This window comes from Triticum dicoccoides, chromosome 1A, assembly GCF_002162155.2.
Source record: "Triticum dicoccoides isolate Atlit2015 ecotype Zavitan chromosome 1A, WEW_v2.0, whole genome shotgun sequence".
NCBI classification, from domain to species: Eukaryota; Viridiplantae; Streptophyta; class Magnoliopsida; order Poales; family Poaceae; genus Triticum; species Triticum dicoccoides.
This window is the reverse complement of record NC_041380.1, coordinates 467,430,313-467,444,134: the sequence shown is the minus strand read 5'-3', so window position 1 is coordinate 467,444,134 and position 13,822 is coordinate 467,430,313.

Sequence of the window (13,822 nt, the reverse complement as noted above, 5' to 3'; positions counted from 1 at the left end):
TGCCAACTCCCAACAACTTTTAATCATCATACTCTTTCTATGTGAAGTCATTACTCTCAATAAGATCAATATGAACCTTTTGTTTCTTTTTATTCTTTTTCTCTTTTCTTTTATTCACCCAAGATCATGGCGAAATAATCAAGCCCTTGACTCAATACTAATCTTTATTATATATAGCTCACAGACTCGATTACATAGAGAGATCATAAAGAAAACTCAAAACTAGATCATGCAATAAACTTTATTCTACTAGATCAAGATACTACTAATAGGATCGAACTAAGAAAAATGGTAAAGATAGGAGTTGTGATTGTGATACGATACCGGGGCACCTCCCCCAAGCTTAGCAGTTGCCAAGGGGAGTGCCCATACCCATGTGATTATATCTCCTTGGTTGGTGAAGAAGGTGGAGGTGTTGTTGATGATGCGGGCTTGTCATCCATCTTCCAAGGCATAGGTTCACCATCATAGAAGGATGATCGAGTCTCCGGAATCCTCGAATCTGCAGCCAAACTCATTATTTTGAATCTATATTCATACTCATAGTTTTGGTTTTGCAGGTCATAGATTTGGGCTTGGAGGTGCTCGATCTTCTCATATAGCTTGAAGATGGCCTCCTCGGTGTTCTTGGCATCCGGCTTGTAGTTGTTAGTGAACTCCGCAAGCATCGTGTGGCTATCGTTGATTCCACGCTCCACCATCCCCTGGCACTTGAAAATTTGTTGCTCCATTGCTTCGAGCCTCGTCTCCACGCTTCCGGTTCCCTTTGGTCCCTCAACATCGTGGATGTGCAACAACCCATCACGCATCTCAATGGTTTGAGGGTGTCGCAGTACCTCCGCGAGGTAAGGGTTGATGACCTTCTCGAAGAACTTGTCCTTGGAAGCACTTGGGGACGTCATGATAATCTAGATCTGTCAGAAAAACAGTTCGAAACAAAGACGAGAGATTTTTGCATGATACGGGAGTCAAAACCCCGGGAGATTATATAATGAACTTTTACTGACCAAAATACGTAACGTGCAAGAAAACGGAGTCCGGAAGGCACACAAGGTGCTCACGAGGTAGGGGGCGCGCCCAGGGGGTAGGGCGCGCCCACCACCCTCATGGGGCCCTCGTGTCCTTCCCGGACTGCTACTTATTTTTCTATTTTTCTAAATATTCCAAAACGGAGAAATATTGCCTTAAAAATTGTTTTGGAGTCGGTTTACTTACCTACCACATACCTATTCCTTTCCAAAGTCTGAAACGGTCCGGAAAGTGACCCTTATGTATTCCTCCGGGGTTACGGTTTCAATAATATTGGTTTCAACATTTATGGGATTACCTGAGATATAATGTTTAATTCTTTGACCGTTTACCACCTTCGGATTTGTGCCCTCGAAGTTGTTGATTTTTATGGCACCGAAACGATAGACCTCTTCGATAACATAGGGACCTTCCCATTTAGAGAGAAGTTTTCCTGCAAAAAATCTTAAACGAGAGTTGTATAGCAATACATAATCACCTATATTAAACTCACGCTTTTGTATCCTTTTGTCATGCCATCTTTTAACTTTTTCTTTAAACAACTTGGCATTTTCATAAGCTTGGGTTCTCCATTCATCAAGTGAGCTAATATCAAATAACCTCTTCTCACCGGCAAGTTTAAAATCATAGTTGAGCTCTTTAATAGCCCAATATGCCTTATGTTCTAGTTCGAGAGGTAAGTGACATGCTTTTCCATAAACCGTTTTATACGGAGACATACCCATAGGATTTTTATATGCAGTTCTATAAGCCCGTAATGCATCATCACGTTTCTTGGACCAATTCTTTCTAGACCTATTAACAGTCTTTTGCAAAATTAATTTGAGCTCACTATTGCTCAGCTCTACTTGACCACTAGACTGAGGGTGATAAGGAGATGCAATTCTATGATTAACATCAAATTTAGCAAGCATTTTACGGAAAGCACCATGAATAAAGTGTGAACCACCATCAGTCATTAAATATCTAGGGACTCCAAACCTCGGGAAAAATAACTTCTTTAAGAATTTTAATAGAAGTGTTATGATCAGCACTACTAGTTGGAATAGCTTCTACCCACTTAGTAACGTAATCAACAACAACTAAAATATGTGTGTATCCATTAGAGGCAGGAAAAGGTCCCATATAATCGAAGCCCCAAACATGAAACGGTTCAATAACAAGAGAATAATTCATAGGCATTTCTTGACATCTACTAATATTACCAATTCTTTGACATTCATCACAAGACAAAACAAACTTACGGACATCCTTGAAGAGAGTAGGCCAATAAAAACCAGATTGCAATACCTTATGTGCAGTTCTATCTCCAGCGTGGTGTCCTCCATAAGACTCGGAATGACACTTGCGTAGGACCTGTTCCTGTTCATGCTCAGGTACACAACGTCTAATAACACCATCTACTCCTTCTTTATAAAGATGTGGGTCATCCCAAAAGTAATGTCTTAAATCATAGAAAAACTTTTTCTTTTGTTGGTATGTGAAGCTAGGTGGTATAAACTTAGCAACAATATAATTAGCATAATCAACATACCATGGAGTACTACGAGAAGTACTTATAACATTTAATTGTTCATCGGGAAAGCTATCATTAATAGGTAGTGGGTCATCAAGAATATTTTCTAACCTAGACAAGTTGTCTGACACGGGGTTCTCAGCTCCCTTTCTATCAACAATATGCAAATCAAATTCTTGTAGCAAGAGAACCCATCTAATAAGTCTAGGTTTAGCATCTTTCTTTTCCATAAGATATTTAATAGCAACATGATCAGTTTGAATAGTTACTTTAGAATCAACAATATAAGATCTGAGCTTATGACAAGCAAATACAACTGCTAAGAGTTCTTTTTCAGTAGTAGCATAATTTCTTTGAGCATTGTCTAGAGTCTTACTAGCATAATGAATAACATTTAATTTCTTATCAACTCTTTGCCCTAGAATAGCACCTACATCATAATCACTAGCAACACATAATTTCAAAGGGTAGGTTCCAATCAGGTGGCTGAACAACAGGTGTAGAGACTAATGCTTTCTTAAGTATTTCAAATGCTTCTACACAATCATCATCAAAGACAAATGGTATATCTTTTTGCAATAAATTAGTCAGAGGCCGAGAAATTTTTGAGAAATCCTTACTGAACCTCCTGTAAAATCCGGCATGACCAAGGAAACTTCTTATACCTTTGATGTCCTTGGGACATGGCATCTTTTCAATAGAATCAACCTTGGCTTTATCAACTTCAATACCTCTTTCAGAAACTTTGTGCCCCAAGACAATACCTTCATTAACCATAAAGTGGCACTTTTCCCAATTCAAGACAAGATTAGTTTCTTCACATCTCTGCAAAACTCGATCAAGATTGCTCAAGCAATCATCAAAAGAGGAACCATAGACGGAAAAGTCGTCCATGAAAACCTCACAAATCTTTTCACAAAAGTCAGAGAATATAGCCATCATGCATCTTTGAAAGGTAGCAGGTGAATTACATAAACCAAAAGGCATACGTCTATAAGCAAAAGTAACAAAAGGGCATGTAAAAGTAGTCTTTGATTGATCTCTAGCCGACGCAGGTATTTGAGAGAAACCAGAATAACCATGTAGAAAGCAATAGTGTGTATGTTTGCATAACCTTTCTAGCATTTGATCAATAAAAGGTAAGGGGTAATGATCTTTCTTAGTAGCTTTATTTAATTTGCGGAAATCAATTACCACCCTATAACCTGTGATAATTCTTTGTGGAATCAATTCATCTTTATCATTAGGAACAACAGTAATACCTCCCTTCTTAGGGACACAATGGACAGGACTTACCCACTCACTATCAGCAACGGGATAGATTATACCGACCTTCAGAAGCTTTAGTATTTCTTTTCTTACCACTTCTTTCATTTTAGGATTCAGATGTCGTTGAGGATCACGAACTGGTTTGGCATCTGCTTCCAAATTTATTTTATGTTGACATAGAGTGGTTCTAATGCCCTTAAGATCATCAAGAGTATATCCAATAGCAGCACGGTGCTTCTTCAGAGTTTTCAATAATCTTTCTTCTTCATGCTTTGAAAGGTTAGCACTAATAATAACAGGATATATGTTCTTTTCATCAAGATAAGCATATTTAAGATTATCAGGCAAAGGTTTAAGCTCAAACACGGGATCTCCCTTGGGTGGAGGAGGATCCCCTAAGATTTCAACAGGCAAGTTGTGATGCAGAATAGGTTCCTATTTAAAGAATACTTCATCTATTTCCCTTCTTTCATTCATGAACATATCATTTTCATGGTCTAGCAAATAGTGTTCTAAAGGATCACTAGGAGGTACGACAATAGAAGCAAGACCAATAATTTCATCCTTACTAGGTAATTCTTCCTCACGATGTTTTTTTACTAAATTTAGATAAATTAAACTCATGAACCATATCATCCAAGCCAACAATAACAACATTATTTTTGCAATCTATGGTAGCATTGACAGTATTTAAGAAGGGTCTACCAAATATAATGGGACAAAAGCTATCTTGTGGAGAAGTAAGAATAAGAAAATCAGTAGGATATTTAGTTTTCCCACACAAGACTTCAACATCTCTAACAATTCCAATTGGTGCAATAGTATCTCTATTAGCAAGTTTAATAGTAACATCAATATCTTCTAACTCAGCAGGTGCAATTTCATTCTTTATTTCTTTGTATAAGCCAATAGGTATTACACTAGCACTAGCACCCATATCACATAAGCCATGATAACAATGATCTCCTATTTTAACAGAAATAACAGGCACGCCTACCACAGGTCTATGTTTATCTTTATCACAAGGTTTAGCAATTCTAGCAGTTTCACCTTCAAACTGAATAACATGCCCATCAATATTATCATACAAGAGATCCTTAACAATAGCAATATTAGGTTCTACTTTAACTTGCTCAGGAGGTGTATAAGTTCTAATATTGCTTTTACGAACAACAGTTGAAGCTTTAGCATGATCCTTTATTCTAACAGGGAAAGGTGGTTTCTCAATATAAGAAGTAGGAACAATAGGATCATTATAAGTGACAGTCTTTTCTTCAACTTTAATAGGTGTAGCTACTTTTACTTCTATGGGAGGATGATATTTAAACCACTTCTCCTTAGGGAGATCAACATAAGTAGCAAAAGATTCACAGAAAGAAGCTACTATCTCAGAGTCAAGTCCATATTTAGTGCTAAACTTACGGAAAATATCGGTGTCCATAAAAGATTTAACACAATCAAACTTAGGTGTCATACCTGACTCCTTACCTTCGTCGAGGTCCCAATCTTCAGAGTTGCGTTTAATTCTATCCAGTAAATTCCATCTAAATTCAGTAGTCTTCATCATAAAAGAGCCAGCACAAGAAGTATCGAGCATGGTGCGATTGTTATCAGAAAGCCAAGCATATAAATTTTGAATAATTATTTCTCTTGAGAGCTCATGATTGGGGCATGAATATAACATTTATTTAAGCCTCCCCCAAGCTTGAGTGATGCTTTCTCCTTCGCAAGGCTAGAAATTATATATATAATTGCGATCACGATGAACAAGATGCATAGGGTAATACTTTTGATGAAATTCCAACTTCAATCTTTTATAGTCCCATGATCTCATATCATCACATAGCCTATACCATATCAGTGCTTCTCCCTTCAAAGATAAAGAGAAGACCTTCTTCTTAGCAACATCATCGGGTATACCTGCAAGCTTACATAATCCACAAACTTCATCCACATATATTAAGTGCTCATTAGGATGCTTTGTTCCATCTCCTGTAAAAGGGTTAGCTAGCAGTTTTTCCATCATACCCGAAGGAAATTCAAAAGGTGTTTCATTTTCAATAGGTTCAGTAGGTTGAGGAGCAACTCTTCGCTCTACTGGACGGGGTGAAGATACCCCGAACAAGCCCCTCAGAGAATTACTTTCCATAGTAGCAAGTGACAGTAAATTTCAGCACACTATATAAATTTTTCCTTACCAAATTCCACCTACCAAAGGCGCTACACTCCCCGGCAACAGCGCCAGAAAAGAGTCTTGATGACCCACAAGTATAGGGGATCTATCGTAGTCCTTTCGATAAGTAAGAGTGTCGAACCCAACGAGGAGCAGAAGGAAATGATAAGCGGTTTTCAGCAAGGTATTCTCTGCAAGTACTGAAATAAGTGGTAACAGATAGTTTTGTGATAAGGTAAATTGTAACGAGCAACAAGTAACAAAAGTAAATAAACTGCAGCAAGGTGGCCCAATCCTTTTTGTAGCAAAGGACAAGTCGGAACAAACTCTTATATAAGGAAAAGTGCTCCCGAGGACACATGGGAATATCGTCAAGCTAGTTTTCATCACGTTCATATGATTCGCGTTCGATACTTTGATAATTTGATATGTGGGTGGACCGGTGCTTGGGTGCTGTTCTTACTTGAACAAGCATCCCACTTATGATTAACCTCTATTGCAAGCATACGCAACTACAACAAAAGTATTAAGGTAAACCTAACCATAGCATGAAACATGTGGATCCAAATCAGCCCCTTATGAAGCAACGCATGAACTAGGGTTTAAGCTTCTGTCACTCTAGCAACCCATCATCTACTTATTACTTCCCAATGCCTTCCTCTTGGGCCAAATAATGGTGAAGTGTTATGTAGTCGATGTTCACATAACACCACTAGAGGCTAGACAACATACATCTTATCAAAATATCAAACGAATACCAAATTCACATGACTACTAATAGCAAGACTTCTCCCTTGTCCTCAAGAACAAACGTAATTACTCACAAAGCATATTCATGTTCATAATCAGAGGGGTAATAATATGCATATAGGATCTGAACATATGATCTTCCACCAATTAAACCAACTAGCATCAACTACAAGGAGTAATCAACACTACTAGCAACCTACTAGCACCAATCCCGGACTTTGAGACAAGAATTGGATACAAGAGATGAACTAGGGATTGGAGATGAGATGGTGCTGGTGAAGATGTTGATGGAGATTGCCCTCTCCTAATGAGAGGAGCGCTGGTGATGACGATGGTGATGATTTCCCCCTCCCGGAGGGAAGTATCCCCGGCAGAACAGCTCTGCCGGAGCTCTAGATTGGATCCGCCAAGGTTCCGCCTCATGGCGGCGGAGTCTCGTCCCGAAAAGTTCCTTCTAATTTTTTCTCATCAAAAGAGCTCATATAGGAGAAGATGGACGTTGGAGAGCCACCAGGGGGCCCATGAGGTAGGGGGGCATGCCCTAGGGGGGGCGCCCCCCCACCCTAGTGAGAAGGGTGTGGGCCCCCTGGCCTTCATCTTTGGCGAGGATTTTTCTTTATTTATTTTAAGATGTTCCGTGGAGTTTTAGGACTTTTGGAGTTGCGCAGAATAGGTCTCTAATATTTTCTCCTTTTCCAGCCCAGAATTCCAGCTGCCGGCATTCTCCCTCCTTATGTAAACCTTGTAAAATAAGAGAGAATAGCCATAAGTATTGTGACATAGAGTGAAATAACATCCCATAATGCAATAAATATCGAAATAAAATCATGATGCAAAATGGATTATCAAACGGCACGAATTCACGGCCGACGAGGTAAAACTCTGGTGCAACAACATGGGCATCAAGCTTGATTGTGCTTCCGTCTACCACCCACAAACCAACGGCCAAGTTGAGCGAGCAAATGGTCTTATCATGAGCGACATTAAACCCAGATTAGTGCGGTCCTTAAAGTAGTCTAACACGCACTGGGTAGAGGAGCTCGACTCCGTACTCTGGGGGCTGCTGACCACGCCGAATCGTACTACCGGATATACACCCTTCTTTATGGTGTACGGCGCAAAGGCAGTTCTGCCCTGCGACATAATTCATGACTCACCTTGAGTGCGCATGTACGAAGAAAGAGAAACCGAGCTCGACCGGCAGGACAGTCTGGACACCCTGGAGGAGGAGCGCGACGTGGCAAAAGCCCGTTCCGCATTCTATCAGCAACAGGCTCGCATATACCAAAGCAGAGAAGTACGGGCCAAAACTTATAACGTTGTCGAGTTAGTTCTACGCCTGCCGGAGAAGAAAAAGACCAAGCTTGAGCCCAAATGGGAAGGTCCCTTCATTATTGACCAAGTTCTGACCGGTGGAGCGTACCGTCTGCGGGATGCATCGAATATCGACTTGAGCCGAACCCATGGAACACAGCCAGGCTCCGAAGATTCTACGCCTAGCGCCGGACTCTATGTTCGTCTCCTTCCTCTGTCCATTTTTTGCATATACATTATCTGTCTTTTTTCTCTTTCTTTCTTTATTCTTTCTCAAGGCCTTCAAGGGCCAACTTGTGCCTCGGTTGCACACTATAGATGCGCTAACCGCGCTCATTATACCTGGGGGCTTCTTACACAGAAGCTTAATTATCTATCTGGGCATCATGCCCTGCACATGTGTTATTCTTCCGCATGTACCTTTTCTTCACCATTATATGCATCGATATGACTTAAGTTTTGGCCAAGCTGGGTTGCCTGGCTCTTGTATTTATGCCCAACGTTCCCATTAATTCGGCTAGGGCATAAGGGGAGCACCTCTACGATTGTTACTGCCGGGTCAGCCGGATGTGTACCTCAGACTGGGTGAAGCCGGAAGCTAGTGTTCTTAAGGGAATATTTGGTCGGCGGACAAAAGATGATTTTTATTTATTTTCCATATGCCCCCAGATGTTTTTGCCTGCATCTCCGCTCGTTGTCTGGACATGCACTTTAGGGCATGCGTACCCAGGGAAAGGAACCCCTAACGGAACTATTCTCCCTGGAAGATGTTTCTTACTACCCATGTAATATAACATAACTAGTTGGGTACTTGTCTGCTCAAGCACTAATGACCCCTACGCCTGGTTTTCACGCATACCCCGGTTCTTATATAACTGAGCGGGTATTTGGACACACTCCGGACTATCGGGTCCCGAGGTTGAAGCGAAAAGGTCCGCCATGACAAATGATTTACAATCCGGCTAGAAGGCATTATACATGTCACTTTAATTACATAGTCATGTAGACTGACTAAATTCCTCTTCTATACCATCCAACAGGCGGTCTAGCCTACAATCCTGTTGGGAATACTCTGCGGCTAATTCTACTTGGCCATAGACTAAGCTAACGGGGATCTCTTTCCCATCGGGCCCCATAGGTCCGACCTCGGCCATGTGGTTTGGGTCAGCCTTGGTATACCGCGTGTTCACCATGGCCCAGGCTTCCCTAGCACCTTGACGGCAGGCCGATATCTTCCATAATCGGAAGCGCCGCCGTGCTCCCTTGAGCTTCTCTGCAAGCTCTCCAATGCCTTCTGGCAGGGAAACGGATGGCCACAAGGCCTGGGCAATACCTTGCATCACCTGCCGAACTTGTTCGTGCAGTTGTGAGAGATCGAATAGAAGATCACCCACAGACCCGGGCATCTCCTCCGCGGGACGACCCGTTAGCATACCTTCAAACATAACTCTGTTAGCTGGCTTCTCCGCCGCCCCTTTTTTAAGGGTTCGTTCAAGCACTCACTGAAAATGCCGCGTCGAAGCCGCTTATTCTCCTTCTCGGAGTCTGCAAGCTGGGCTCGAACATCTTTCAGTTCCATGCTCAGCTTGGTATTGGCGTCTTGGAGATTGTTTTTCTCCCGCCTGACCTCAGTCAGCACGCGTTCGCCAGCCTTTAGCTGTCGTATGACATGCTGGTCCTCCGGATTCTCTCTGGATTCATCTGCAACATCTATTGTTAGATCTGCAGCCATGCCGCACGCTATATGGTACCTATCATTCTTTGAAAGAAATGTTACCAACTGGGGACTTTTTAGGTTCCTTCAATGTGGCAACAGCGGCCCGAAGTTGGGTCTTCCATTCCTCCAGCTCCTGTGACAGTCGAGTATTCTTCTCTGTAAGAACCTACATAATAGATGATCCTTAAATCAGTTCTGCTAACTGTTTCAAGTCTCAGGGGCTACTGATACATATAATCGTCAGATTTGCTTACCCGTACATCCCTTACATACTGGTCCATGGCTCTGGCTAGACCATTTTGAGCAGAACGGAGGTACGCCTCTCTAGAATTGAAGGCATCAAATGCCTCTGGTGAGAAGCAAGCGTCGCGGAGTACGGCCCGGCGACGCCTATGATTCATGGCGCTCTCCACTTCTGAATTTGTAGCGAATAGTCTATCCGCATCCTCTGTAGGGGGAGTATCTGGCATCCGCCCCATGTCGGCTTCTGCCTCTATGTTCGGTCCTGGAGCCCGACTGGTGGAAGCGTGATCGGCAGCCTCACCGGACATATTCCGGCGAGCGTTTTTTTTGTTAAAGTAACATGGACGTCATTACATTTTGAGAAAGACGACAACCACGGAGCGGGGTTTTTGTCATACCTCTGCACCGGCGTCTCCGTCCTAACCGCCTTCCTTTTTGGCCTGCCCGTCCTCGGTGCCTCTTGTTGGCGAGTTGCTACGGGTTTGGCATGGCGTCCCGAATGCCTTCCCTGTAAAACACCATATGCATATGATAGGTGAAGTGTCTAAAAAGGGATCCTAGTTTTTGGAGTTGGGATTTTTGGTTTTCTTACGTACGACGCAGGAAGCAGTCCGGGATAGTCGGCCGTAATGGCCACCATGGCGTCATCACATCTTAATTGATAGAACTGCCGGTCTATCAGCTCCACGAATATGTCCGTATCTTCTTCGAGTCCAGGACCGAGGGCCCGGTCAGGATCCTCTGGTTGTGGAGATGGGCTGTTGACCTCCCTTATGGCTTTTCGCAGTTCCTGCCGCAAAATGGCAAGGTGAGTACCTACGACAAACAATGCGGGAAGAATGGGAGTAAGGAGATATAACTCACCCAATTTGGAGGGTTGTACATGGAGAATCCATCCCGTGGCTTGATGCGGATGAACTCCTCTTCCTCTACCTTGAACAACTCGGACAGTATTTTTGCTAAAGCAGCAGCATTGTCCAGACCCTTACGCCTGCAACGGGTGGCGTCATCCTCCCCGTTAAAACACCACAGGGGGTGCCCTTGATATTGAAGTGTCTGCACTCCCCGCATTATGCATATTGACATAACCTCGATTACTGTCAATTCTGCTTGAGCCAACGCTTTAATCCGGTTCATCAGGTAAAGGACTTCTCCGTTGTCTTCCTCTTGGGGGCTCCATGGGCGCCAACTTCGGCGTTTCCTCAGAGGAGCATTGTTGAACTCGGGAAGACCCCGCCGAACAGGGTCCGGAAGGGGGACGTCCTCCATATAAAACCATTCCGAAGGCTAGTCTTCGGACGTCTTCTTCGGAGTACCCGACAGGTATCCGGTTTTGGCGATGCACCATATTTCGGCTCCGCCCACTTGATAAAGTGACCCCATCTGTGTGCGGGGGACAAGGCAAAATAACCTTTTCCACAGCTCGAAATGAGCCTCACAGCCCAGGAATAACTCGCAGAGGGCAACATAGCCGGCGATGTGTAATATGGAAGCAGGGGTGAAATTATGCAGTTGGAGGCCGTAAAACTCCAGGAGCCCACGGAGGAATGGATGAATTGGAAATCCGAGCCCCCTTAATAAGTAAGGAACAAGGCATACCGCTCCCCCTTAGAGGGACTGGGGAAGCTCTCCGCTTGCTCCCCGCCATTGTAGGTGGCGAGCCCGACTCGGACGGGAACCATATACGCTGGAGGGAGAAATCCCTTAGTCTGCAGTTCGACTAATCGACTGTGTGGGACAGAACACCTCTCCCAATCACCGGGCTTGGGGCTACGGGGGCGGGAGGAGGAGCCGCGGTTGTCGGCCATGTTGGAGTGGATTTTTCCGAAGCGCGCTCCGATGGATTCTCGCTGGGGGAGGATGATATGGATTGGATCTAAGAATCCCCATCCCTTTAATAGACAATTTATTTATTTGGCTTGGGGGGCGAATGTAAAAATGCCCTGGCTCCTCATATTCATTCGACGCGTGGAAGATAGACCTTATTGGGCGCAGAAGCCAAGAGGTCCAACATTTATGGGGCCGGGCACTGCTTAACAAACATTCGAAATTTGGAGAAGAACCCGCCTTGCAATGCCGAAGACAATACTGCGTGTCGGACTTGACGTCATTGAAGCCTGGTTTGGGGGCTACTAAGGGAGTCTTGGATTAGGGGGGGGGGGGTCTCCGGATAGCCGGACTATATCCTTTGGCCGGATTGTTGGACTATGAAGATACAAGATTGAAGACTTCATCCCGTGTCCGGATGGGACTCTCCTTGGTGTGGAAGGCAAGCTAGGCAATACGGATATGTATATCTCCTCCTTTGTAACCGACCTTGTGTAACCCTAGCCCCCTCCGGTGTGTATATAAACCGAAGGGTTTTAGTCCGTAGGACAACATACAATCATACCATAGGCTAGCTTCTAGGGTTTAGCCTCTCTGATCTTGTGGTAGATCAACTCTTGTACTACTCATATTATCAAGAATAATCAAGCAGGACATAGGGTTTTACCTCCATCAAGAGGGCCCGAACCTGGGTAAAACATCGTGTCCCCTGCCTCCTGTTACCATCCGCCTTAGACACACAGTTCAGGACCCCCTACCTGAGATCCGCCGGTTTTGACACCGACAACAAGTCTTTCCTTACAATGGCGGTTTACAATATTGGGCCTTAAGCCGCCTCTGGGCTTAGGCCTTCTATAAGTCTTAATAAACTATCGCCTTGAATGTGACTGGGCTTCTTTTGTAACCCGCCATTGGGGCTGACCCGGCCCCTCCTAGGCGGGTCTTACCTGGTATCTATATTCCCAACATTAGGCCCCAGGTTGACTTTGAACTTTGTTCCTTGTCAATCTTCAATACTTAGATGAAATCCATCTTCCTCTCTCTGTAAAAATTCTGTAACTCATCGTGACGTCATCTTCTGAAAACACACAAAACTGTTATGACATCATCCTCAACGGGTCTTTATCTTTTAATATCTTCCGAGAATCAAGGCTCCGTTTAGTTGGATAGTCATTATTTGGGTCTTCCTCAATTTTCGCGCCCGCTTGTTCGCTTATCTCCTTATAAATAGGCACGCCCCAGTCTTTCTCATTCTTTGCTTTCTCCGTCTTCTTCCTCTCGCAACCCTACCACCGCTCGAGCTCCGCCGCTGTCGCAGAGCTCCTCGTCTCCGTCGACCTTGGCCGCTGCATCAACCTGAATCGGTCCAGAGAACGGTGGCGACCTCCGCAAAAGATCCGTGGTTGTAAGTTTTCACCTTCCTGCTCCTCATATCCGCATTAGGGTTACTAAGTTTCCTGTGTGTTCTTCACAGTTTGTCACGGGTTCATTGTAGTTCTTCCACTACAGCTTCTTCTTGATCCAAAAAGAAACATATAATTGTACGGTAGTTGGTTTGTGGCCATCCTTGATACTAGTAGATTCCTTCTTCTGGTAAAAAGGGTTTCAATAGAGCTCACGAACTCTTCTGTGCCAGACTTTTAGGTCTAGAATATTTTCCATTTTGAACGACCACTCGATCCAGAATAATATCAAGAATTTAGGAAACCTGTTTGCCTCAACACTTAGCCAATTCTGTTTCTGTTTTCCTTCAAATGTCTGTAGTCATGGCGGCTTATGACGCCGGCTTACTTTTCCCTTATATGACATTAGCCCTTACTTAAGCTGCCATTACCTATTTGCACCATCATCATTTAACTGTTAATTTCACCATTGAATTGAACCGGCACATTACTTTCTTTTCAGTTCATCTTTTGATCATCATGCCATCAAAAGCACCGACAGTCTGCAACTGGGTCCCTTCCACAGTAACTGATGACAACTT